General features: G+C 43.3%; 1 protein-coding gene across 1 annotated transcript in view; it reads left to right on the forward strand.

Moving 5' to 3' along the window:
* Positions 1 to 21,123: 21,123 nt before the first annotated feature.
* Positions 21,124 to 27,401, forward strand: part of MCTP2 (multiple C2 and transmembrane domain containing 2) — a 125,181-nt gene continuing 118,903 nt past the window's right edge. The window contains exon 1 of the mRNA XM_075100636.1: positions 21,124 to 21,247. The gene's annotated coding sequence lies outside the window, so the exon portion shown is untranslated. The remainder of the gene's footprint in view (positions 21,248 to 27,401) is intronic.

Here is a 27,401-nt window from a genome sequence, read left to right on the forward strand (position 1 = left end):
CAGGCAGGATTGAATGAGGGAGTGTCCTATATGTATGAAAGGATTTCAAGCCTCAGCTTGTTTCCTAAACAAACAGGAGTTGACACCACAGAAGCTAGGATAAGGAATGAGTCTCCAGCATGAGCCCATGTGCTCAGATATTAGGTTTCCAAAGAAGTTTGCCTCACCAGAGCAGCAAACCATGGATGGCAGTGATTGGGGGGGCTGATGGAAGTGCTCCTGTAGCTTGCTTTGGTTTGGTCTGTCAGGTACAGCCAGTGTAATTTAAAGTACATTTCTGACTGCTCTAAATCATGGGAAGGAAAAGGGGCAAGCTCTGTTGACCCTAAACTTGGGGGATTTGAAATGGCATCTTATACCCACTTCTGTTGCACTATGGGTGCAGCTGTGGGGAGCTGGGCGAAGCTGGAGGGATGCTCTGGTTGCTTAAAGCTGTACAAAACTCACAGGTTTGCTTCGCTATTAAAATAGAAGCAAAAGTTCAGAAGTCAAATGGAAGCAGCTGCCCTTGGAAACTCTCACGTTGTCTGTTCTTATTGCCTGCAGCCCTCTACATTTCTGTTTACCCCATGTAGGCCCCCAGGACCTGGGAACTGGATGGCTTTGAGATGCTGCCCTTTGCTTCCTGCTGTTCCTCTGTACTCAGCAGTTACCTGTGAACTGCTGAGCGACTGCTTCTCAGGTGCTTCATGGAGGTTTGGTTACGCTGAGCCTGCAAGTTCACAGGGGGATAAGCCTCGATGCCAGAGTCAAAATGGGATCTGGAAGAAGGTTTTATGTGTTTCCATAATACTCACTGGAAAGACATAAGCATTTCATGTTTTTATTTTGCTTCCGCACTGTATTCTGCTCAGCTAATTTGGTTTTTGGGCTTGCTCAAAATTTTCATGTGGTTTACCCCAGATATGGCTGTACTTGGTGGTGGGAGAGGGTTTACCTGTATTTGAATTATTAAAATGCTGAACTGTTTTGTGGATATAAAATAGGATGTGCTACAGAAAGACAGTGACGACTTTCATTTAACAACTATACTGCAGAGGGAAGACTTTTTTCTGGTCTCATTTTGAGACCTTCAGGCACCACTTTCATGGGTGGAGCTGTGGGCTACAGAAAACTGTTCCTTGGGGACGCTGAGAGCTTCCATTAATATCAGACTTTGTTTTATTTTCACCAGGAGACTCATGCTCAGGCCCTAATCTCTCAGCTTCCCTCTCAGAGAAATGCATTTTTTTTTAATAATATCTCACTTTGCCTGCAAATAAGCTACATAATTCACCAGTATAAGAAAACACAAGGAGCCGGAGCCTGTGATCATAGCTGTGGAGTTGTGTGACGGTTACAGCATCTTGCTTTAAGGTCTTTGCTCTCGATGGCCACACAGTGGCAGCAAAAACCAAATAGGTTTCCCCACCCTAAGCCAGCGTTGGTAGGAGGAGGAATGAGTCCATGGCTGTACAAGATGCACTTCGTGCTGATAAGATATGAAAAAGTGTATTAAAGTAAAAAACTTCCTATCTATAGGACATGGAAAGGAGAACTTGGCCCCTTGTTGCCCGAGTGGCGTACCTGACTGAGATGAATCCTGCTGCAGGGAAAGACTGACGGGATTCACTTCCAGCAGTACTTGTGTCCTTTTGCGTGCTGCTCCTAGAGGAATCGGGCTGGCTGGGAGTGACACAAACTTTTCTAGACACTTTTAATAAGTCTTGGTCGGGTTGCATGGGTTTTCAAGGAAAAGAATAATCATGCTTTTAACATCTCTCTGAGGATGAATTAATGGCGTAGTGGAAATCAGGCTGGTTTGGGAGCACATAGACTTTACTTCACTCTGGTCATATCATCGTTTACAGCTTCAGGGTCCTGTTAGGTTGTGTGCTCTACAAACACAGTATGAAACCATCCCCTAACTAATCCTTGAAGTCTAAATAAAAAGCAATAAGGAAAGGACACTTTCATTACAGATAAGATACCAGAGCACGGAGGCAAAGCATTGCTTCCTTTTTGTGGCTAAGGGTTTATCTGGAGACAACTAAGGAGCTGAATCTCTTTTTCAAAAAGCCTAATTCACTTGGGTTGAAGTTTTCAAGCACTTGAATGCTTCTTGCCTAAAGCTACACTGGAAATACCCCAGGTGGGGATTGGAAAGCAAATTTTATCACAGCCCTCCGACACCACATCAGCCTGGGTCCCAAGACCCACTTGCTGTCCCGTGGCCTGAGCCATAACCAACAAATGAAGACAAGGCTGAAGAACAGGTAATCATTTATTGTAAAAGAAGAATAGTACGACCCCAAATGGATTTTTACCTCCTGGTTCATAAATCTTCATGGTTCCTCTCCTTGTCTAGAAGGATGGGCATTTATTTGCAATCAGAAAAAGATGATGGCTGTGTCTGTAGTGTGCCCGGCTCAGCAGAAGGGAAAAGTTTGCATTATGTGCAGCCGTAATTACTTTAGGACACTAGTTAAAGGAAGAGCTGTTTGCTAGGCAATCTCCAAGTGAGATATGAGACTCTGGGAGCAGCGAGGAGCAGCACGGGCAGAGTATTTGCACGAAGGAATGTGGTCATACAGGAAAGCAGGGCAAAACACCACCGGGTGTGTGAACTCTGAAGCAATTTTTTTTGCCTTCCTTGTAAGTGGATTAAAGGAGACAATCTGAATATCTTCCTTAATTATCACCATTTCCTATATATGAGGTAATTTACTAGTTTAAATAGGAAATAATTTAGTACTATTTATTTAAATGACTCATCAAGTAGAGTAAGGTTAATTCAGCCCACTGTTTTATTATGCTTGTCCTGTAGGAAGGGGTGTCTGCAGCTATAGTCATACAGGCGGGCTGTACCCCTATAGCAAGCTGTAACCTTTGGCTGTAGCTCTTGCATATTGCCACAGGCCTATTTAACACTTTTGTTCTCTTTTCAAGTTCGTCAGAAATGATGTATTACAGTTGAGATGTATTTATCTTGCAGCTAACAACAGTTGGATGGAATAAAGAGCCTGTTGCCCATTTTAAACTTTTCTTTTTCTCACTAATCATTTATTATAAAAGAAAAATAGTGCAACCAAAAATGGATTTTTACCTCCTGGTCCATAAATCTTCATGGTTCCTCTCCTTGTCTAGAAGGATGGGCATTTCTTTGCAAGATGCTATAGATGAAGATTAATGCTTATCCGTGTCCAAGGCTGAACACAAGACGTGAACACTGGCAAAGCCTCTGCAGACTCCTTATGATTTTCCACTATACTTTGTAAATGACATGTTCTAGCACGAAATTTGTCGTTATTTCACTGCAAGTAGCTCTTGGAGAGCTAGTCTGACCGTGAAGATAATCCTGGAAGGTTAGGTATTTGAATGACTCCTTCATACAAGGATTAAAGTTCAGATTTTCAGACTACTGGGTGCAGATGTGCTCACCTGACTAGTGTGTGTTTGCCTGTCTGCTAACCCCAGGATTTCCCAGAGACAGCCAGCAGGAGGACATGGGCACTGGGGCATGGAGAAGTGCTTGGAAATGTCCTCTGAAAGGCTTGTGTTCAAGCAGGGTCATCATTAATGTGAACAGGAGGAGCACAAGAATAGGCAAACTGGTGAGATGTAAGGTGGGTGCAGCCCTGTTCTGGGACTCAATGTTGCAGAGGAAAGCCAAAGACTTTGTGAAGGATGAGTAAAAGCCCTGGTCAGAAGAAACCTCTTCTCCCCTACATGGAAGGGAGGAAGGCTGATGCTTGCCAGCATGTATCACTTAGTTACTGAACAGTTACTGGGTAACCAGTCACCATCTCATGGTTGTCTGGGCCTCTGTGCTCCTCATGCCTTTCTCACTCTTTTTCTGGTCACTGCTCTGACAAACTGGCCATCAGTGGGCATTCAACTTGTATGCTGAAGGTAAGTAAAAATTCCTAGTGAGTTTTTCCTTTCAGGACAATGAGCAGGGGCTAGTTCCCCACACCTGCACTACCACCACTTCTCCAGAACTTGTTGATCTTTTCTGACAACAATCTCAGGCTTAATCTTTGCAGCAGCAGAGGTGGTGGTACCTTTCTCTTTGGCCAATTTGCATTTTTTGACATCTTTGTTCTCTTTTATCCAGCTGCTTGCATGTATTGCCTTCTCTCTGGAGAAGGGAATTAGAGGTAAACCTTACAACCCTATTCCTAAGAGGTTGATGAATCCTCTGACCAGTCTCTTGCTGTTCTCGGGAAGGTACAAACGCTTGCACAGTAAACAGCACAAATACTCTGGACCTTACCTGATACGCTTCCATGAGTCTCACAGTTTTTCTTCCTCTAATATATGTACTCTTAACTTCCATGACAAATCTTTATTTCCCCTCCCTCCTTTGGCAGCCAGACTTCTAGTCCCCTCAGTGCAATGCCAGGTTTGGAGCACGAGGGGTTCAGGTGACATGTCGATGCACCTCCTTTTCTCCAGGGTCCGGTTCAGTCAGCACAGTAAGTCTGTGGTTGGGCTTTTTCCTTGAATGTGCCCAGACCCTGTTACTTGGTGTCATTCCTGCTTGCACATGTTCTCTGAACTTTTGCTGGCTGTTTGCATAACCAGGAGCGTATTTCCTGGCTGGCGTACAGCCCTGGGATCTGTTTATTAGCAGTAGTCTTGGATGGGGGTGAGTTGGTATTCAGAGCTGTAGGCTTGTGCTTCGTGTTCTCTGCAGAGTCTCCCACAGGAGTTTAACTCCTAGTCTCACTTAGTCAGCCTGTGACTTGATTTAATTTTAATTTAATATTAAAATATCAGTGTACTTGGAACCTATGCAAATATAAGATTCCCAGATTTGATCCTGGTGATCTGAGGGGAAGTGATCGGTACCACATTGCCCAGTTCAGTTCCTAGCAAAAGTGTCTAAACATTATCCACCTTCTCACCATGCAACTGTAAACTGACACTGTATTGAAAACCAAGTTTCCAGAACATGGGATCATTTATGGAGTCTGAACACTAGTGATGCCTTAGCTGCACTTTGTGCTCAAGCTTTTGATGTTTCTGTATATCCATTTGTTAACAGTTTTTCTCCTTATCTGATTTTCAGTTTCAGTGTGGGTTTCTTGCAGACAGCAATTCTTCCTCTCACGTCATCTATCCATTGAGTGTCAGCTGATCATCTTTAACATTTCAGGCAAGTCAGAAGACAGTGTTTCTTTGCTTTTCTGTCCTGTGCTTGCTATTTCTTTTGTTGACACTTAATGACCACTCAGTACCACAGCTGCACAATTGCATTTTTCTCATCCACTGTACCTTTTGTCTCTTCCATAATCAGATCTGCTCTCTCTGATTTTTGGACCTTCCACCTCATCTGCAGCTGAACCACAAGGGAGGAGTGTTTGCTTGATGCTGAGATGAGGACAGCCTAAGCCCATTGGCTTGATGCACACTGCAGAAATGGCCACCTTCCAGTATGAACAGCAAACCACAGACACAAACCTGCCAAAAATGTAGAGGTACCCAGAAACCAGCCTGTGCCGATGGCTTTGGAGCCTCATGCCAGAAGATCCTCCAGATGTGTTTCTAATTAGCTTCCTCAGGTAAAAGCGGTGCTGCTTTCCTCAGTAATGTGGCCATGAAGCTTAGTGGTAAAGAAAGCGAAAGACATCAGGTGATGCTAACTGGTACATGCTGATTTTCTGATCTTATTTGATCCGGTATAAAGTAATTCCTATTCAAGGCAAACAGGGGAAGAATCTGAGCTTTCTTTTCAATAACATCAGCTATTTTTCTGCACAGTTCAGATGCTGTGATCACCTAAAATAGAAAGCCAGCTAACACTGGAAATGTATTTGGAATGTATATGTGCAACAGAATCCATGGTCTTCTGTAACTAGGAGAAATTAATAGGCTATAACAAGACTACGCTGTAGTCTTTTCCTGTCAGTAAGAAGCAAAAGAGGGAGAAAATACTTTTTTTAGGGGGAGGAGAAGGAGACATGTCCATCAAGGCTGTCTTGTATTGCCAACACTGGAGAGAAATATTTTATGCTTTTTTTCAATGTTACTAAATCCTATGGGAACATCAGACTCTGAATAAAGAATAGCATGGTGGAAAAGAATGACTCAAAAGGTGATCTAGCTTACTGAAAGCATGGTTAGACTGTGTGCACGTACTATTCCTGAAACTGTTTCCCCTGCTCTTAACGTTTATCCTTGAAGTCCCTAGCTTACTACAGCCACTGGAGGAAATGAATGTTGTAGCCTGTACAGGATGTTTGTAATACTTCTAGTGGTATAAAAATAACTTTCCCAGTTTCAATTGAGTTGGGTCCTCAAAGGTAACTTTGGGTTTGTGTAATGAAGTTTGGCAAATTCATAAAGATGCTCTCTGTCTAACTACCTGTGCTGTAAACAAGATTCTCGATGTATATTGCTACTATATCACCTGTTGGGAGTGACAGACTTGTAAAGAAGCAGCATTTTCCTTCACATCTAGTGTTGTATTTGTTAAAGTCAGTGTAGTCAGCTTCACTATTGGATTAGACTTCATTCCTTGTTCATGGGTTTTTCTAGATTTTGAGGTTCTAGACTTATAAAGGAAGGTTTTTTTCCTTCTGGAAAGATGGCATTTTGATCCTTTTAAAAAAAATAATATATATAGTCCTAGATTTCATTTCTCTATAAAAACTATAGTACTAAATTTGATATCCATGCAAATTTTCCAGCTTTTCTTCTAAAAAGTACAAAAGGTGGTGGTAGGGAAACTGTTGCTTTTTGGATAGGCTGCAAATTAGAGTCAGTCTGAAAGCATTAGGAATGTTTATGCTGTATTAGACTTCCTCAGCATTCCCACTCCTTCACTGTAAGATTTAAAGCTATGTAAAATACAGCTGTGTGAAATATTCATAAAGGCAAATGAAGCAGGAGTCCATACTTGTGTGTTTTTGTTTCCCATGCACTACGAACCAAAAAGGGAAAATGTTTTAATCTTGCCCTTTTTTCAGACCGATTCAATCCAAGTATTAATAAATAAGCTTTAGAAGGAAACTCACTTCAGGTGGGAAGTGACTTGCTTTGTAAGATTCCATGCCTGACCTAGTTAATCTGCTCTGTCTTTGGGAAACAGGACAAGAACAATAATTGTACTGAGAAGGTCTGATTTGAAGAAACCATAATAGACCCTGGGGCGTGATCAGTGGGGTCCTGTGCATATAGCTCAGATGCTGGAAAATACTACTGTTCCCCAGGTTATCCATGCCACATCTCACCACTGGAAGCAGTTACCTCATTGGAGGCTCTGGCAGAGTGAGCTGCTTCTCAGGTGGACTGCGTTGGGTGAGCAGCAGGTTGCATCTGCCGGGCCGGGAGAAGGCAGGGTCCCCTTAAGCTGACACCGGTGTTTAAAAGACAGGTGAACCTAATCTTCTAGATGGCCTAGACAAGTGGTCTGTGCCGTGGGTGGGGAACTGGCTGACAGGCCGCACCCAAAGGGTGGTGGTAAATAGCTTTTTTTCAAAGTGGCAACCTGTCACAGGTGGGGTCTCCCAGGGATCAATATTGGGCCCAGTGTTATTCAACATCTTTATAAGTGATCTGGATAACGGGATCAAGTGAAGCCTGATGAAGTTTGCAGATGACACCAAACTGAGTGGGAAAGGACACTCCAGAAGGGAGAGCTGCTTCGCAGGAAGATCTGGATAGGCTGGAGGAATGGGCCAGCAAGAACCTTATGAAGTTCAACAAGGACAAGCGTAAGGTCTTGCACCTGGGAAAACATAACCCAGGAGTGCAGCACAGACTGGGATCCACCTGGCTGGAGAGCAGCTCTGTGGAGAGGGACCTGGGGGTCCTGGTGGACAGAAAGCTCAACATGAGCGAACAGTGTGCTGCTGCGGCCAAGAAGGCCAACAGGATGCTGGGTTGCATCAAACAGGGCATCACCAGCACAGATAAAGAAGTCATTACCCCGCTCAGCTCAGCGCTTGTCAGGCCACACCTGGAGCACTGTGTACAGTTCTGGTCCCTGCTGTACAAAAAGGATGTGGACAGGCTGGAAGGGGTCCAGAGAAGGGCCACCAAGATGGTCAAAGGACTGGGAAGCTGTCATATGAGGATAGGCTGGGAGGGCTGGGTTTGTTCAGCCTTGAGAAAAGGAGGCTTAGAGAGGATCTCATCACCATGTACCAGTACTTAAGGGGTAGCTACAAAGAAGATGGAGACTCCCTTTACACAGAGTCCCATGGAGAGGACAAGGGGGAATGGACACAAGTTGCTCTTGGGGAGATTCCGATTGGACATGAGAGGGGAAATTTTTCACAGTGAGGACAGTCACCATTGGAATAATCTCCCCAGGGAAGCGGTTGACTCGGCCACGTTGGACACCTTCAAGGGTTGTCTGGACAGGGTGCTGGGCTATCTTGTCTAGGCTGTGCTCTTCCTAGAAAGGTTGGACTAGATGATCCCTGAGGTCCCTTCCAGCCTGGGATTCTCTTTCATAGCTACAGAGGAGATAGATTCAGGCAAACCTGATTTTCAGCTTGCATCAGCCAAAATAGCCACTCAAATTTATACAACCAGATCATGTATTTTTCACATGGTGCAAAACTAGGCAAAGTGGAACAGCCTCATTGATAGGGTTTCCAGAGCTAAATAAAGAGCAGAACTGAAAGGTCAGGCTATTTGGGAAGAGTTTTTTATGAATGCTGGGACAAGCAAAGTCTCTATAATAGTTTATCTCCCCGGTATGTAATTGTTCAGCAAAATTACTGACAAATGCAGCGATGGGGGAGGAAGATACATATCGGGTACTTGAGTACAGAATTAGAGGGGGTAGGGAGGGTAACATGAAGGCACCTTTTAATTAACTAAGTTTTGCTGCATTAGTCTGAAAAGGAATTGTAACATATTGCAGTAACTCACCTTGTGCTGTCCCAGAGCAGTCAGCAGCGAAGCTGCCTGTTCCTGTGTCACCCCATGGCCCCATGCCCTGGACAGGGCATCAGATGGTAGGAGCTGTGTCCTTCCTCCTCTTCCAAGTGGAACAGGTAAGAGTTGGCATGGTGAATGCCCTGCTTATTTCAGTTTTGCTGCTTAGAGTATCTCTGCTTTTACCATCACAGTTATATCAGTCTTGGATTTTTGCCTCCCCATCAGGTTCTAGAACATCCTGGAGTATCGGCCACAGACAGAGGAATGGTGTAAGGTGAGCCAGGCTGGGCATGGAAAATAATTCAGGTACTGACTGGAGAATATTGCTCATTTTTTGGGGGTTGCTAGGTTTGGTGCCAATATTGGCATGGACCTTTAGAGTCTTTATTCTAATGTGGTACAAAGGTTTGCTTTCAGGGACACTGCTATTTTTATAAAGCTACTATCTTCCTGTTAAAGGAATCTAGAAAAGAAACTATTCTGGATGTTTTTATCTGGTATTTTTCTGAGGAATTGTTTTCTATAGTCTGTGCTCTCCTATAAAATAGACCTAGATTGGTCCTAAGGTACTGTGAGGGTCTTTTGTGGCATCTGGAACAGCAAGTAAGAGCTGTGGATGCCTCTCTGGGTTGATCAGCTCTAGTAGGGTTGCCTGTGACTGTAAAGCTGGGTCGTGATGATCTACCTTCTTTCTTAAACCAAGTTTTAAGGAGTTTACTGGTGGTAGGGAGAAGAACTCCTTCAGAAAACAAATACCTGTTTCCTTTACCCAGTACATATCCCCTTTCCTCCCACTGTCCCCTATCTATCTTTCCAGGTTACTTACATGTTTTCAAGGTCAGAGTTTGGAAGGATTCCCAGTTCGCTCCACTTAGACACCATTGCAAATATAATTTCACACTTGGCCTTAAGCAGAATTGAGTGCCTCATCTCTTGGAAAGGAATATGCATAGGAAAACAAATAAAATCACTTAGGAGCTGGTGCCTGGTGAATTATATTGTTTGAAGTTCAAGGATGTTGAGAATAGTACTTGCTTGATTGGCATTTATGTGGATGTTTGACTGGCACCATTTGACCCTCTCTAGCACTATATTCTGATGTATATATGCTATTGTAGTTTCTGTCTTGCCACGTGAAAAAGATACTTGATCTACTCTCTTCTTGCCAGCAAATGGTCGAAGTTGGTTCGTGATCCCACAGAACCGCTCTCTTTAGTTCTCTTCTCATAAAACATAGGTGGAGACAGCCTGTAGCAGCAGCTGGCTGCCAGAACTGCCTTGATTGCAGTGCGGTTCCAGCAAGGAGGAGATGTGGCATGATTTGCCTGCCTGCTGTCAGCTCTTAACCTCTTGTGTTACTGCTGGACAACTCTCCTTTCTGTTTATCCTCTCTCCTCTCCCGTCACCCAGCAAGTGTCTTTAAAAATTGTACATGAGGGTTAAAAGGAAAGTAAGAATGCTTTGGCCTTATCCTCCTGGTGTAAGAGGTGTCATGTCACAACTTCCTCCATGAGCTGCTAGATTACAGCTTGCAACATGGAAACGCTGGCTGTGTTGAAAGAAAGTTTTAAAAGCCAACATAGCGAGACATTTTTTTTCCCCAGAACCATGGGAGATTTGGGGCTCTGATTTCTACTGCACTGGACAAAAAAATGCAATCACCTTCAGTTGTCCTCAGGATTTGGTAACAATAAGACACTTCGGCGCTAAGGCTGTGCTGTGGTAGCGTCTGCATTGCAGGGAGTTAATACGCTTTATAAAGCAAACAGTACAACAGCACAATTGTCCTACAGTGCTGAAACTTCTGTTGTTTGTCCTCTAGATGGTCATGGAATGAGCTGAGACTTCGTACTTGCCTAAGCAGCAGCACAGCTTTTGTGAAGGGATCACCGGCAAATTTCTCTTACCAAATTTGGAAAATGTTTAGGTACCTACAAATGTTCAGAGCAGTAAGAAGCAAGTATTTTTTTAACAGAGGTAAAAATCTTGGGGTTTTTTTGAAGAATCAAGTCTCTTCTAATATGGCTGTCTAATCTTTCTCATACTAAATTATTTTCATCTATTTGCGATTCATAAAGAAAATGAACAAGACGTTTAAATTATATGTAATGTTGGAACATTTTGCCATGTGATTTACAGAAATGCCATAAAAATACATGCATTATGCTAAGCATTAGAAAGCCCTTTAAAACTCCCACACAACAAGGTTGTTTTTCTCTTCCTGTTTTCTTTTGCTGTATATTAGCTCGAGATATCAAGGATGGTAAATGTACAGACACAAGAATCTGTTTTGGTAATTCTGTACCATAACCTTTTATTCATATCCTTATGCAAAGCAGAATATGCTTTTATTCCCAACTTATCAATGCTTCCATATGTCTTCTCAGCAGTGCTGATGCTGGATGTATAAAGTACCTGGCTGTCATCTGTGGCTGTTACTTAGAAACATCACTCAACTTTAGTGCTCTTTCTCCCCTTTCACCCACCTAGTCCTTAGGTAAATTGTTTATATTAAATACCTTAACAGTAACCTGTTGGGTTTATCGGGGTGGGAAAGCAAGCTCGAAATACTTCTGTGTATATATGTTCATTTTATATCAGCCTCAAACTGCTGAGACAAGGATTAAACTTTTTTTAAGGCTGCAGTGCCATAAATCTCTAGACTGGCACTTGTAGTTTATAGGGTCTGAGTGGCTGTGGTGATCCTCCATAAACAACTCAGACATGTGGAAGATGAATTTTAATGAGTGCTCTCAAAGCTAAGTGCTACCTCTTGCTTCTACACCTCAAATTCACCCATTTTTTATTTTTATGTTATATCAGAAGCTGCTCTGTGTTTTCTTTTTTCCTAATTATGTGCACTCAGGCTGGATTCTGTCAAACCCAGAGCAAAGGCAACATAGCTATGTATGTAGAGGTGGGGTTTTCACCTGGCCTCACTCAAGCAAGGGTTTAAGCTTTCAGTCAAAATGCCTGGGCTTTTAAAGAGAAGGGATTAGCATCTCGTGTTCATGGATTGTTTCATTTACTTTTGCCTGTGCAAAAGGCTTTTGTGTTTCACGTCCTGTCTGCAAAATGTTCAACCTTGTTCTAGGAAAGGCTCCAAAGTAAATTAGAGCAGCCTCAGGGGCTGTTTTAAATCATAGCAGCTGAGGCCTTACCCCAGCACTTCACGCTCCACCCTGTGCCTCTTCCACCAACATGCTCTACAGTAACCTCAGATCTTTACCTTTTCAGAGAAAACTCCTTGCTTTGCATCACTGGTGGGTTTTCCTAGGCCGGAAAATCGTCAGACCTGCTTTACAATAAGCAAAGAGAATGAGAAAGGGAGCCCACCAGCTTTGCTGGGAAACCAGCATTCACCAGTTACCGTAACTCAGCGTTACTGTTTATATTCTGAAGTGCGTAGACTGACTAAGTAGGAAAAACACAGCTAGAATAATTGCTCCTGGGTATTGTGCTTTCAGATGCAAACGAACCATTCCTGAAGCTGCTGAGGACAATTTCCCTGAACTTCCAGCATTGTGCAATCGACCATATGCCTTCTCTGGGGTTTCCACTTTCCTCAGCTCTGACAAATATTGGTCCCTGCCAGAGGCAGGACAGGGAAACTGATGGATGGATCAGTGGAATGATCCAGTACCAACAAATTCATAGTTACAAAAATAAGCAGTTATTCTTATCATTTCCTTGTTCTGACACAATTTCCTGCCCTCCCGTTAGGCTGTTGTGAAGATCGCCTGGATGACAGATCTGCTTTGAAGACTACCAAACCCCTCTGCAAAGTACCTCTCCTGTTAGAAATAGCTGTCTTGAAGAACAATGGCTGGGAGCAGGGTGAGAAGCCCTGCCTTTGATCACACTCAGCATGTATCCAGCTAAAGCCTGCTGTGGGCATTGCTTGTTTTTAACATTTCTGATCATATCACACTAAAGCATAGGAACTGCGTTTTGCTTGATGAGTTTCATAACACCTCCTACAGATTTAGTGATCTCCAGCATTCTTGGAGCAGCTCAGAACAGGAGAGGGACGTGGGGACCACAGAGATGCGCCTCTATGAGCTAGTTAGGACATGACTGCAGCAGGCAAGGGAGGAAGGTGCACTAGTTTAATTAATAGGGTTCTGCTAGTGCAGTTCATTTTGACAGAAGAGGATTAATGAGATCTCACAGCTGCAGCTCTGCTGACAGGTCTGTGTGTGATAATGTCTGGCGTGGGGTGGTAGTGAGCAGACGGAGTTGGTAACCTCTTTGGCAAGTACAGCTGTCCTTGGCAGAGGAAGCATGATAGCCTTTAATACTCCCATCAAGACCCTGAGGGATCTATGTACTGATGGCTGTAAGGGTGCCTGTGATAGTTACCCTGACTTTGCAGACTGGCCACCTTCAGTTGTCATCATCAAATCTTCTTAAGTTTAGTCATAGTAGTTCTCAGCCCTCCTTTGGTCATTTCTGGGTCTTAAATATTAAAGGGTAATTGAAATTACAAGACTAAAGGGTGCATAGGTCGTGTTCTTTAAAACTAAGTCTTTCTATTTACTTATGGGATAACACTTGGAGAGCATCACCAAATGAGGCTCTAAGACTTGTGGCCATATCTACATGTAAACACTCGTTCTGGTCCAGGACCCTTAATATTGCATAATTTATTCAACTTCTAGAAGTGTGCGCAAAACTAATGTCCTTCAGAGTCAATAATTCTAGTGAGTCTGACTAAACAATTTACTGGAAATACGTATTACTGAAACATGGATGGAGTCTGCTGTGCTCACAGTTTCAGAGTTTGGTTTCAGGCTTGATGAGATTTTTGTACTATAATGAAGTGATAAGTGCTGTAATAGAAAAATGTTAACAGTAGCAGAAATGAAAGCAAGTCTCTAACTTTCCGTATTCAAGTCAATTTTGAGGAATGTAAAGGTTGCTGCTTAGCTATCAGTTATTAATAAACACAGATGAAGACTCTCCTGTGTTAAAACTTTTCACGTGTAACTTTTCTTTCCTTCCTCAGATCACAATTTTTGAGCAAATGCCAGTTCCCACAGAGGTGCTGCAAGGTAGGAGAATGTTCTCTTGAATGTGCACTTTTCTGAAAATAAACATTAAAAAAAGTCACTTGGTAGAATCTGGAACGGAGTACAGCTCCTAAATTCAGGTCCCTGTTCTCTAGATCCAGGACATGTCTAGGCTGTGTTACTCTTAGTTTGTGTTTGCACGTTCTTCCCGTGAGAATCACTTTGAGAAAGCAGGGATAATGTACACCAATAATCTGCTTTTAATAACTCCATACATGAAGGAATGGGAAGATGATATTCAGGGGAAATTTTAGAAAAATATTGAAAGAGTCTTTTTTTTTTTTATTTTCCAACCCTGTGTTTCTTCATAACTTATTTGCATTGTTTGGAGTGTCTATAGCTTGTGTCTTCTGTTACTGGAGTTCGTCTTCAAACGTTTTAAAAGAATAGAAAGGAAAAAATATGAAGAAAAGCATGGCTCTAAAGAGAAAAGATCCTCTGTCTTCAGTAAGTATGTTCAAATCATCACACTGGTGACGCCTTTCAGTGCCATGGGTTACAGAAGTCAGAGGATTTAAAGAGAAGTTAGCTAGGCAAGAGATTGCTGTGGGGTGAAAAAAAAGTACCTTAACATATCACTGCCCAGAGCCCTTGGTATTTTCTGTCTGCCACAGTACAGATAGTGTGTCAGTGGTATGTTTTACGCTGTAGTTACCTTTTGGCTTAACATTTGAAGTTGACAGGGGAATGAGCAGTATGTGCATAGCAGTTTAGCTGGGGTCAAAGCGAAAGTGGATTGAATATGGGAGGAACAACTTCTGGCTCTGGGGTCTTCATGTGTTTGGAGCTCAGCAGGAGCTGGGACCTCCTCCTCTTCCCATGGCAAGATCCCACCATTGCCTGAAGTACCTACTGAACAGCAAAAACGGACAGGGAAGCAGCCAGGGTGCCAGCTTCACCTATTTCAAGGATCAAATGCCTCACAGCAGCTCTGGTAAGAGCACAGGATTAGAAGGTAGAAACTCCAGGGACCCAGTTTTCCCTGTTTGAGAAGTACGAGCAGAAAACCCAAATGAAAATATAAGTTGCTCAAACCTTTCCTTCCCTACCAAACACTTTGTTACTGGAAGTATCAAAATTTTATGTTCTATTCCTGACTGTTGCTGGTTTCCTATCTAACCTTGAGGCAACCATAAAAAAAAAACTTGGCTCATATTAGTCATAAATGACAATACTTCTGAGATATATGAGGATGAATTGATTAATGCTGGTAAATTCATTGGAGATTCTTGGATACAATTCCTTATTTAACTCCCTGAGTGTATTTTTGTTCTGGAAGTTGTCCGCTGCTCTCAGGAGCACATACATCCACCCCACAGCTCTGAACTAGTCTTGAGATGAATCAGAAGCTGAATTTCCAAATGTTCTTGAAGTTCATTTTTTGCACAAGAAACAGTCCTCTGCGTTGCTGCTCAATGAATTGTGTCAGGAAAATGACTACATAGATACTAAATTATAAGATCTGTCACAAAATGCAGCCTGCTTAAATAGCTAAAAATAAATTAAAAATCTAACAATAATCCTGAGTGGTTGAAACAACTGTCTCATATCTTCATTCTTTCTCACTAGGTACAGCTAATCAAAATGTAGTCAGTGCTGAATGGCTTGAAATGGTTGAGTTGCACTCAGACCCGGGCACGTGATTGAAAAGAGAAAAGAAGAAATTTGAGGTTGTGATGGTTTCATTTCTTTGAAGTTTAAGCTCAGGTTTCACCATGCAACACTTCTGCTGTTCAGCCAAAAAATGGTCAGTGACACTTCAGAGAAGACATTCCAGCTCTAAAGAATATATAACACATTTTAGCCTATCAGGTGAATCATAAATATATTAAGTAGGATAAAAATACATGTTTTTTCCGGGTAATCTGAGTTGAAAGTCAAGTAGTGCAAACATAACTAATTATCATCATTCATGTCTTAATATCAGGCTACTGACATGCTTGACTGTCCTAAGGTCTTCAGTACACTTATTTGTGTAGTTGCATAGAACGACTTAAACCTTGCAGCTAGCTTAGTTTGCATTCTGGCAATGACTTAATGTTCACAGACCTGGAGAGCAAGCACACCCTTGGTCCTCCTCCAAATTCAGCCTGTAAACCAGGTGCTCAGCTGCAAGGAAAATGAACTGTGCCTTAGAGACTTGTAATTCTCTGTGTTGGGCTCATCAGGACTGCTGGGACGCAATTGTCCAACTTTGGAATAAAAGAAAAAAAACACAACACTTAACTCTTGCATGAGGTTTCACCTTGGTTTTTTGAAAAGCCTTTGTCAGTGGCATATCTGAGGGTTTGGCCCAAAGCTAACACGTGTCAAAAGCAATCTATTCAGTAAATGCCTGTGAACAAGTCAGTAAAGTTGGTGGTGAACAAGGAGGTGCAAACAAATTGCTCAGAATTATAAGGGGATCTTCAAAGCTTCTGGTGGCGTTTGCAGAGAACGCCCTCTACCTGTAGGTGAGATAGGAGACTTGAGGAGGAATCACTCAAATGCATTTATTTGATCGAGCTCTGAAGACTTGTGTTACTAGATACACTATCCATGAGGTCAGGAGAAAGGGTGTTTTAACATACATGGAAGGACTGTTTTCTTCTGTCCCTTGATCTCCTTGTGCCCCTGTACCCTCAAGTTTCTTCCTCATAACCCTGAAGATGTGCTGTGGGAAGCAGGCTATGCAGAGGGGTGGGCTGGGTACTCATCTCTGACAGGCTGCAGCTGAATCTGTCATTCGGGATGCAGCTAACAGCAATATCTTAAGCAGCTTCACATTGATCCACATTGGCCAGGTTTTGATAAAGGCTAATGAGGTAATCTTTTCTTTCAGCAGTCAGGCTACAGGGGAAAAAAAAATAGGCCAAAAGAAAAGTTGTATTTTTTTATTTGCTGAGAAGGTGGCTTTTCTTTCCCTTATGAGAAAATGAGACATTCACATAAAAGATGAGTAGCATTTGATAACGACAACTGTGGTCTCAATTATATATTTTTCTCTTTTCTTCCCTCAAAGGAACCAATAACAGTTAACGAGAAGCTCAGTGTGACCCGGCAATGTGCGCCTGCAGCCCAGAAAGCCAACCGTATCCTGGGCTGCATCAAAAGAAGAGTGACCAGCAGGTCCAGGGAGGTGATTCTCTTCCTCTATTCTGCTCTCATGAGACCCCACCTGGAGTTGACCTCTGGGGCCCCCAACATAAGAAGGACACGGACCTGTTGGAGTGAGTCCAGAGGAGGGCCACAGAGATGTTCAGAGGGCTGGAGCACCTCTCCTATGAAGACAGGCTGAGAGAGCTGGGGCTGTTCAGCTGTTCCTGCTGCTGGGGTTGGAGAAGAGAAGGCTCCAGGGAGACCTTATAGCAACCTTCCAGTACCTGAAGGGGGCCTACAAGAAAGCTGGGGGCGGGGGGCTTTTACAAGAGCATGTAGTGATAGGACAAGGGGTAATGGCTTTAAACTGAAAGAGGGTAGATTTAGATTAGGTATAAGGAAGAAATTCTTCACTATATGGGTAGTGAGCACCAGAACATGTTGCCCAGAGAAGCAGTGGATGCCCCATACCTAGATGTGTTCAAGGCCAGGTTGGATGGGTCTTTGAGCAACCTGGTCTAGTCAACCATGGCAGGGGGATTGGAACTAGATGATTTTTAAGGTCCCTTCCAACCCATTCTATGATAATGCTATCCTTAAAATCTAGAAGAAAAACATATATGTGCATGAAGGGAAGGTGTACAGTGGTTCCTTGTGAATATTCCTGGAAAGGTAATAAGGATTCTTGTTCAGGTATACACACTTAAATTTCTCCTGTTGAAATGTTTTTGTTTGTTGTGTTTTTAGTTGTGTGTTCATTTTTTCATGGTGTGCTTTGTAGTGGGATTTCATTAGTGTCTATCTCTAAGTCCTATATTTAATCAGGTAATATTATAATAATGAATAGCTTGGCTGTTGATGGCTTCAGAGTGCATTGGATACATTTATAAGATATCCTTATATTGGCCCCCTTACATTTTACAATTATATTTGGCTGCCTTCACTAGGGTTTTGGTGACATTTCCAAAGTGTCATGTCCCATCGTCTCTTCCCCTCAGCCTGCCAGTGATGCATAGTTATTCCCCAGAGGATCTGCCCAGTGTTGTCCTCCATTTCCTTTCATGGTCAGCAGTGAAGTAGCAGAGAGCTTTGACATTCAGCGTGCTGTGGCCTCAGTGCCATCCCACCACTGTCCTTGCAGTGCCTCTCACCGAATTTGGGCTGATTTCTCTCGTCACTTCCCTTTCAACCATGCAGTGAGGATTTCTTTTTTTGCAACTCCGCTTCGTAAAGTGTGAGTTTAGAAAGCAGAAACAAGTGTGTGCTTTTTTCTGAAAAAAAAAGTCAGCACACAGCAGGAAATGTTTAGTTAGCCGAGAAATATCTCCAATAAGCCGTCAGATTGGAGCTCTGACCATAGCACACGATATCTCTCTGTTTTATAGGTTTTTTCCAGATGTACTATATGCATACAGTATAATACACTGTCTACAGGAATTGTGAAAGGCTATTTTTTTTTTCAGAATAAGTAAAGTAAGCACTGGCGTTTGTTAAAAATATGAAGAGTTAACATGATTAGTAGTACATAGGTATATTGTTTCAAGTATAAGGTAAAGATGGGACAAGTTCTCAAGAACTCTGGTTTCTTGTCTATTTGTTATAATTGGGTGTTTTAGGGAAAAAGTTATAGATTACTAGGAATACATCAAACAGAGGAAAAAGGACCATGAGTAGATTAAACGAGGAAAGCATCTACAGGGGCTGAGGAGTAGTACGGGTCGCCACATCCACTGGCCTTCACAGGAACTAGAAACCAGATGTGAATGCTCACTTTGAATATATCTGCAGTGGCATGTCTTCAGCGAACAAGCAAAACCAATTCTGTTTATAGAACAAGGGTTTGGTGGGTTTTTTTCAGCTCCATCAGCACCTCCTTAATAATCTTTTTACTGTAGTCCCATCATTCTACTATTTTCCCAACACAGCACTCGGTGCACATGTACTGGTTTCCCTCCTGTTGCATAGGCACTGTTGTAGGACAAATACAAGCAGTGACACGGACCTGATGAGGTAAAACACAAAGGCCACAGGTAGTCCTGGTAACTGGCACGTTCCAAGGCAGCTGCAGCAGTTATCACCAAAGACACCTTAATATTTACTCAGACCTTAATACAGTTACAGGATGTCTAAGGGAAGAACATTTCTCGAGCGAACTTTTTTTAAGAGTCTGTATTTGGGCAGTCTTGTAATAGTTAATTGATTTGTCTTTTTATTGCCACTAACTCATGGCAACCTCTTCTCAATTTGGTGGATACTGGGTGCAAGAATTGAATATTTAGTATCTCTGCCTTCCTCCTGTTGCATCCAAGGAGCAATGTTACATTTTATTTTGGCAGAGACACACGCAAGCTACTCTTTTTTGCTACTCAAAAAACCAGCAGCCTTCTTTATTAGACTGCCCTTGGGTGTGTTTACAGCTTTTTCTCTTTTGGCTGTAGCCTTTGACAAAACACGCGCAGAACTATTTTTGGTACACATTTTGTGGGTTCACAGAACTAACAGAAAAGTATCTTAAAGATTACGTTGGTCTTGTTCCAAACTTAGCTAATTATCTGAATCTGATACCTTTCCTGGTTTAGATGAAAGGATGATAAAAATATTAGTGGCACGAGTTTTCTTTCTTCTCAGGTTTCAGTTTAGGTGGTTGATTAGTTTTCTGTTCTCAGCCAACTTCCCCTTAAATTTTTGATTGCGTGAGCAGAGTAAAACTGGCCTGCTCGGCATTCAGCAAACTTCCGAAAGTTATATGCACTTTAGGAGTTGCTGCATACTTCTTGACATAATATTGACCACAGTAACTGATGTTGTCGTTGAGGCTGTGCTGGAACATTGGGATCTGGCTATTCAAGCATGATCTTTAAGTCAGGAGGCAAAATAAAGCTTTGCCAATTTGTTTTTTTACCTTGATCCTGTAAAACTGCTCACATGTCCAAGCAATAATCTTACTGACGTGTAGTTCCTTGCTCCTGATCTTGTTGCATCCATGAGGGACTGTATGTATCTGTTAATTCCTCCTCTCCAGATTTGGTTGAAAGAATTGGAATAATGGCTTTTATAATGTTTTCCCCACGTTTTTATTCAGTGGTTAGTAGAACGATTCTTTGCGCTATGAGAAACTCTTACCGCATGCGCGTGGCAATTTCTGTTTTGCAACGGCGTAACGCGGTTGCATCGCCAAGTTGCAATAGATGACATGAGGTGAGTGTCACTACGTCAGCTATGCTCTTAAATAACATGACGTTTCTGTTGATCAGAATGATAGGCATGGAATGTAAATAAATTCCACCACGGAGCTTCCCCTCCCCGCCGTGGCTCCGCACCTCCGGAGCGGTACCATGCTCAGTGGTGGTTAAGCATCACGGGCGGGAGTGGTGACGCGTGATGTGCGCGAGATCTCTGCGAAGGTGTGTGGTAAAGTGTGAAACGCAGAGCGCTCCAGAAACAAGCTGGTGTTGAAGGGGCTGCTGGGTAGCGTTTGCCTTTCCGCGCCGTGGCAAACTCATGAAGAAACACGTGCGGGACCTTGTTTCGGCTGCAGACATGCCAGGTAAGCGAGTCCTCTCGCCCAGTCCTGCCTCAGTTTCCTTGCCTGGGACCCACAGCTGTGGTTCTTGGCTCCCTTGTTAGGCACCAGGAGATGCAGCCAAGAAAGCGTTACGTGGCAGTGCTGCTGTTGATTTTATTTCCCTTTGGCTGTAGTCATGCACGCAGTTTCCTTTCCAGCTCCACCCTCACCCAGGGCCCTCCAGGGGAGCGCTGCCACCCCCTCCCGCCCTCTGCCACTGCCTTCCCCCTGCCCCGGACTTTGGGGACAAAACCCCTGGGGGTTTGGGTTTGGTCGGGGAATGGTTTGGGTGAAATAATGTGGGGGGCGGGGAAGGGTGAAGTTCCGGGAGGGGATTCTTCTGGGGGCTGGGGATCCCCCGAGGGACACGGTCGGCGGAGCGGGGGACGCCGGCAGGTGGGACGTGCTGGGGAGGGGATGCTGGGGAGGGGACGCTCCCGGGGGCGGCTTGCGGTCAGCCCCGGAGGTTCCGGGCAGCGGCGGGGGGGGGAGGGGGGGGCGGCGGCACCGCCCCGGGAGGCGGGGGCGGGCGGCGACAGCGGCGGTGACAGCGACAGCCGCACGTGCCGCCCCGGCACCCAGCGCCTCCGCTGAGCGAGCCCGGCAGCGGCGATGGGCGGCCGCGGGACCCCCGCGGGCTCTGCCCGGCGGACAGGTAACCCCTTCCCCGGGGGGACCCCCTGCTCGCCCTTCCCTTTGCTCGGCGCGTCCCGTCGCGCGGCTTTAAATCCGGAGTGAAGCCGCTTCGCGAGAAAAAGCCCAGCTGGCTGTAGGGGCGGGGGGTTTATGTGCTGCTGTGCTGGGGGCTCGGCGGGTTTCGCCTGGGCTGTGCCAGCCGCGTGGCGGCCGTCGTTCTTACTTTCCCAGGTGTCCGAGAGAAGTAACTTTGCAGCGGGAGGCTCGAGGTTACTCTGCGCTTCGCTTTGCTGCGTGTTGCTTTAGTGATGCTGCGTGAGGTGCTTGGACCTTGTGTGAACTGGTTTGGTTTGGTGAGAAAATTGTGCTGGAGAAACGCTCACCTCTGTCAGCCACCTTTCACTGAACCGGTTCATCCTTATGTGTACTCGCTTCCTGAAATTGAGTTGGTTGGTTGTTGGTTTTAGTTAAGGAAATAATCCGCTTATCTAAAATAAGACCAAACAAACAACAAAAAAAATATTCACACGACTACATCGACGTAGCAAAGTTGCTTTAAGAGTACCTTTGAGGGGGATTTAAGATGTATAGTTCTTTAAAAAAACTGTTCGTGTGCTCGTAATGAAAAATAGCGTAATTTCTCAGGGACGTTAGCATAGCACAACTATGGACGCTGGCAAGAAACCCGTCGGTGCCCTTAGTTTTGTGACAGTCAGCTGCTCAAAGCACACTGGAAGCTGAATTACTACTGTATCACTAAGAAAACAGGAATTATCACCTGGATATTTTTATATTAATTTCCACGATTAAGCTGTAGAATTTGTCATGTGTTTTGCAGTGATTTTGATTCATTGGCAGAAGATGATAGTGTTGAGTGAGCAGATTTAGCTGTCAGGATGAATGGGTGTAGTTGTGTAATAATCTTATTTGTTTGATCTCTTGCTGCTGTTCGACCCTGTTATAAAATAGCTTATCATAAAGCAAATAGACTTTCATACGGTGTAGTCTGAAGGTTGATTTGGTATGTGTAGCTTCATTTTGCAGTAGCTGTGGGAAGAACAATTTGAAGAAAATGGTGCAGAGAAGAAATTTTCATTTTATCTCTTAATTTTTTGGTACTTCTCATTTTTTCCATACGGGTGGTAAATTTTGCGCTGTTAAGAACTGTTTAGTTGTATTGAAGAAGCTGTAGAATAGTTTGTAGGTGTATGTATTTAAGGTGTTGGTTAAGAAACAAGGGTGCAAGGAGGGCTGCTGCTGTCATCAGCAGCCAGTGGAAGGTGGGTGTCTAAACAGCACGTGGGTTCCTGTAATCATTCCCTCTTTGGCCAGTGCATGAGACCATAACAGAGGGCTAGAAGCGCTGCTTATGTCATTTGAGGTAATTATACCGTAACTGGCTCAACTTCACTGCAAGTTTTTTTCCCAGTGGCTTTTTGCATTTAGTAATATAAGCAGCTGCTTTCCGACTAACCGTGCTGATGAAATTCCTCTTACTTGAACAGATAATTATTCAAAAACGTACCTGCTCAGGCAAGAAATGCTTCTGAGGAGAATAGTGGATGTGCTTTGAATGTTGAAGTTCACTGGGATTTGGGGCTGCCTGTGATGAAGCTGGGGTCGGGCCGTGTGCGCGGCCAGAGTGGGCTCAGGACAGGGGATAAACCTCACCCCAGAAGCCTCTCAGTTCCTCCCACTGAGATTTCCAGGCAGTACCGAGTGTCTGCTTCTGCTGCTTCAGTCTCCATTGTGCTGATTTACCCTTCTCATCTCTAAAACTAAATTCTTATTGAAAGCTGGAGGTTGCCATGAGGCCTCCCCCAGGGGCCATGAAATTCATGCAGGGCACGTGTAACAGCTTGTGCTGTCATTTTGTTACAAGGACCTCAGGTTTTATCTGTTTTGGTCCCTCGCTCCTATACCATGAACTAATTTTAGTATGGGGCTTTGAATTTCAGTCTCCCAAGGTACAGAGACGTGGGGTCTCTCTTAGCATCTCTGTGCTGGTTGGGGTCCCCCTGCCTGGGCAGCAGCCTGCTGGTGTGGGAGAGAGGGAAGTTTTACCTTAGCAGAGAGGAGAGCAAAGCATGCTAAAAATGCTCTGCATTTCCTCTGTGCCATTTCCACCCTTGAGTGGAAAATTGTTCCCGATTTCCTCAGATTTGGAGGATTTACATTGGCACCCTTCCCACATTCCCATTTTACTTCCAGTTGTATTTATTAGATAACGCACTTACATAGAAGCTTGTTTATAAGCAAAAGGAATATTTTTCATCAATCTATTCTGACCAAAGTTAAGCAGTTAAATGTTTCCTGGGTCCTGTTTCTCAAGACTAAATTGGTCTTTGCACGATTGTGAGGCTGCCATGAAACACAAACCCCTCAAACCTGGATTTCAAATTATCAGCGTAACAGCTGTACCTCAGCGCACCTCTGTTTTCTAAGCTGCCGGTGCTATAAAATCAAATTATAGAAGCAGAGGGGAGCTTCGTATTTAGGCCATTTGTGTGTCTCAATAGCAAGGCTTGCTTTCTGTGTCCTGCGCAAGGATTAACTCCCCGCTGCCTTCTGCGTGAGGGTCCTAACGAGACAGAGAACGGTAAGAGAAACTGGGCCAAGTCTCCCGTGTTTGAGCAAATATTTGATCCACCTTATTATACACCTGGCAATTTCTCGCTTGAGGGGATTAGTTTGGGTGTAACTACAGGTTTACCAGCATTGCCAAGGAGTGGGGTGATCCTGTGTGGGCAGGCAGGTTTGGTCCAATTTAGGAATCTGTAATAAGGAAGGCTGGTTAATGGAGGCTTCCTTTCTGTTAGATGTGCTCCATCGTCCCTGGATTTTGGGTATCGCATGAGTAGGAAAGCACTACAGGTGTGCAGTCTGTCTGTCCTGTCCTGAGGATGCCAGGTGCGAAAGCAAACTCAACTTTTGCCGCGCTCGTTGCAGCACGTCTCGCTGTGCTGGGTGCATATCTGCACAAGTATAACTTCACTTGCGCTAATTCATCACGTAGCTACTCTGCCCTGATATAAAGGAAGCTCTTGCTATAACTTTTAAAAGCATTTGGGAATTACTAAGTCTCTTATTTATCAAAAAATGCAGTCCTTTAGAAAAAAGCTGCACTAAGAAATAGGTGATTAAAAAACCCTTTAACCTATTCTTTCAACTTAAAAAAATACTTGCTTAGTTACACCGAATGGTAAGACTGTGGAAAAGATGATGTTAATCAACTTTTCTTGAAACATTCCTAGAACGGTTTTGGACTTCGATTGTTTTGTACTGCATTATAAATTCAGACAAATCAATTGTCAGGAAAAAAAAAAAAAAGATTTTGTATGCCTGCTGTGTGTGCCAGTGAGGATGTTTGGATGGTACAACTTTAACAAGGCTCCTTGAATGATCTGTGTTTTTTAGTTAAGAGAGATCATTGGGAATGAAAATGAAAATGCAGAAGTGGTTAAAATCTTAGTGAAAGGGAGTAAATGGAGAACAATTACTCGTAATTTCAGATAGGATTTTAGAGGTGAGAATAAATGAGCAAATCCAATGATTTTTTCTGAGGTACTGTTCAGCAAGAGAAGATACTGTTTCACACAAGCATAATATTTTCTGTGGAACTCATTACTGCAGGATGTTCCCGTTGCTTAAGATATAAATGAATTTTAAAAGTTGTTAGGCAAATTAATAGAGAAAAAGTATGCCAGGACTGTTAATCACAAACATGCAGATACAATTTCCAGCTGAAGCAGCCCCTAAATCACAGATTCCTGGAAACCAGATTATTTTGCAGGCAGAATTACTATATCATTTCCTGACCTTATATTCTTTCCCCACGCATCTGCTTTTGGTCAGAGTTAGAGGCAGCTTATTGGGCTAAATTGAATATTTGGAGCGATGTGGTCCGCTCACATGCTATATGTGATGAAAATTTCATTAGGTTTTTCTCAGATCACTACTGCTTTGTCCAAAACAGTTCTGAGCAGGTGAATGTTACGTGTAACTTCAATTTTCACACTTGGGGGAAAAACCTACAGTAAATAGTGTGCTCAATGTTGTGTTCCCTTAAGTTTTGATTAACTGGCGGTTCGTACCCGTCTGTTAAGAACGCAGATTGATCTGACATTTTGCGAGGCTGCACTGCTGCTGCAAAGCTTCATTGTTTTATCACTCATGAAATAATTGGATTATTGTGTGAAAATCTGGAGGCTGTTATGATTTTGGTCTTGATTTCTGTTTTCTTAAATGTATACTGCTTTTTTTTTTAAAGGAGGCTTATTTTTCTGGTTATCTTCACGTAAGCAATCTCCTGACCTTTAGACATTTTACTTTTTAGCCTTTGGTTTAGACCCTTACACTGACACCTCCTCCTGGTAAACGCTGCATCAGGGCTGATGGTGACAAATCGCGTGTGTCCACACTTTCCCATTGACTTCAGCTGCTCCTTTTCTAAGGATAACAGACCCTTGAGCTGGAATTCTTGAAGGCCACTTGTGGAATTAGAGCTGGGACATTTCCAGGTTGGTCGCGAAGGTGTCCAGCCTCCCCTGCCACCAGAGAGCTCCCTCACGTGGGGAGGCGGGATGCCTAGTGTGACCATCGTTGGTCTTACAGGAGAGCATCTTGATAACGCTTCTTGGTGGTCCCTAATTAAATCTAGTTAGCTTGATTGCTTGCTTCTGGTTTCTTGGTTAGCGTATGGTGAGAGTTGGAGCTACATGACCCAGAGGGTGACCTTTCTGCCTGCTGTGGTGGGTGCCTGTTTCATGTGTATTTACACAGATGCTCCTTCACTAGCTTGTTTTCACTTTCCCACAAAAACAACTTGCTAAAATACAAGCAACATAGTAATGTAGGTTTTGAGATCTTTGTTTTGTTGGCCTTTCGAATGAGGAAAAAAAAAGAAGGGATATCTTATTCATATCCTTCCTTTCTGGGAAATACTTGTACCTTTGAAAATTCTTCCTGTTGTCCACTCCTAAGAACTACATTTGTAGTCTGCAAAGTAAATTCTGCTTTACTGGAAACTTTAGGTTTGAGCAGACTTCATTGTTTTGGAGATTCTTGGAATTGTATAGCTTTGCCTTAAGATCAGAGATAAGAGCTAATTCGGAAATAAAAGATTTCTAACCCTGTGTAACACTGTAAGATTAAGATGCAGAGCAGTTCTGTTGTCCTGAAAAGGATTTCATTCTTCTTTGCTCCTAAATACATAAGACTTACTCTAGAAGTAAGTTTTGGCCAGGACAGGCTATATAATCTTTCTTGTTTCATAATCTCCTAATGGAGATTAATGGAAATGAGATGGTCACACTAATTTATATGAGCAGGCATTTGTCTCTGCTGCCATTGATGAGGAGGTGGCGATGATCTGAAGCCGTCAGCGAGGATGGGGCAGGCTCCTTCAGCTCATATTGTCATGGAGGTGAATTTTTTTAAAAAAGCCTGGCTCATTTGGGTTTAAGTGGGAAGGGATTATGGAGCTCTGTCCTTTGAAATTTTATTGGATACAAGTTCCCCTTAAAGTAAAATCCTATTGATCCTAATGTTTTTCACAGTTTCAAATAAAAATATCTAAATGAATGAAGTAACATAACCAGCTCCTTGTTGCTGCTTCCCTGGGTTTCAAGTGGAATGGTTTTTTTTTGTCTCTTCCCTCGTGGGAAACATCTGCAGAACCAAATGGCAAATCATTAATGCTCATTCAATAGCAGCCTTTGTTCCTGGTTTCTTGTGCTTGGAAACAATTAACTGTAGAGTTTTTGTTTTGTTTTGTTTTTCTTTTTGAATGCAAACATCTAATTCCAGTTATATACTCTAGTGGGTTTTGTAGAAGTCCTGCTACTTGGGGTTGCTTATAGTTATTTTAGAATATACACTCCCTACCCAAATTCAGATAGTGGTAATTGTGATAGCACCTCTGTGGTTGGGGTGTGATTATTTTTTTTTTCTTAGTGTATAAGTGGCTGACTCTTGTTCAGCTTTGTAAAACTATAATTTAGGACACAAATCTCATTACGAGGGAAGAGAAGACATTTGCATTTTGAAATCCAGCCTGTTTCCTCCAGTTCAGGATGGTTTCTGGTTCCTATCACCCACCAAGCAATCTTGGATGCCTGATCGTAACATTTAGCAAAAAATCTATCTAGCCTTTGGTGTTGAGCAAATGAAAG

Source organism: Phalacrocorax aristotelis, chromosome 7 (genome assembly GCF_949628215.1).
Source record: "Phalacrocorax aristotelis chromosome 7, bGulAri2.1, whole genome shotgun sequence".
NCBI lineage: Eukaryota > Metazoa > Chordata > Aves > Suliformes > Phalacrocoracidae > Phalacrocorax > Phalacrocorax aristotelis.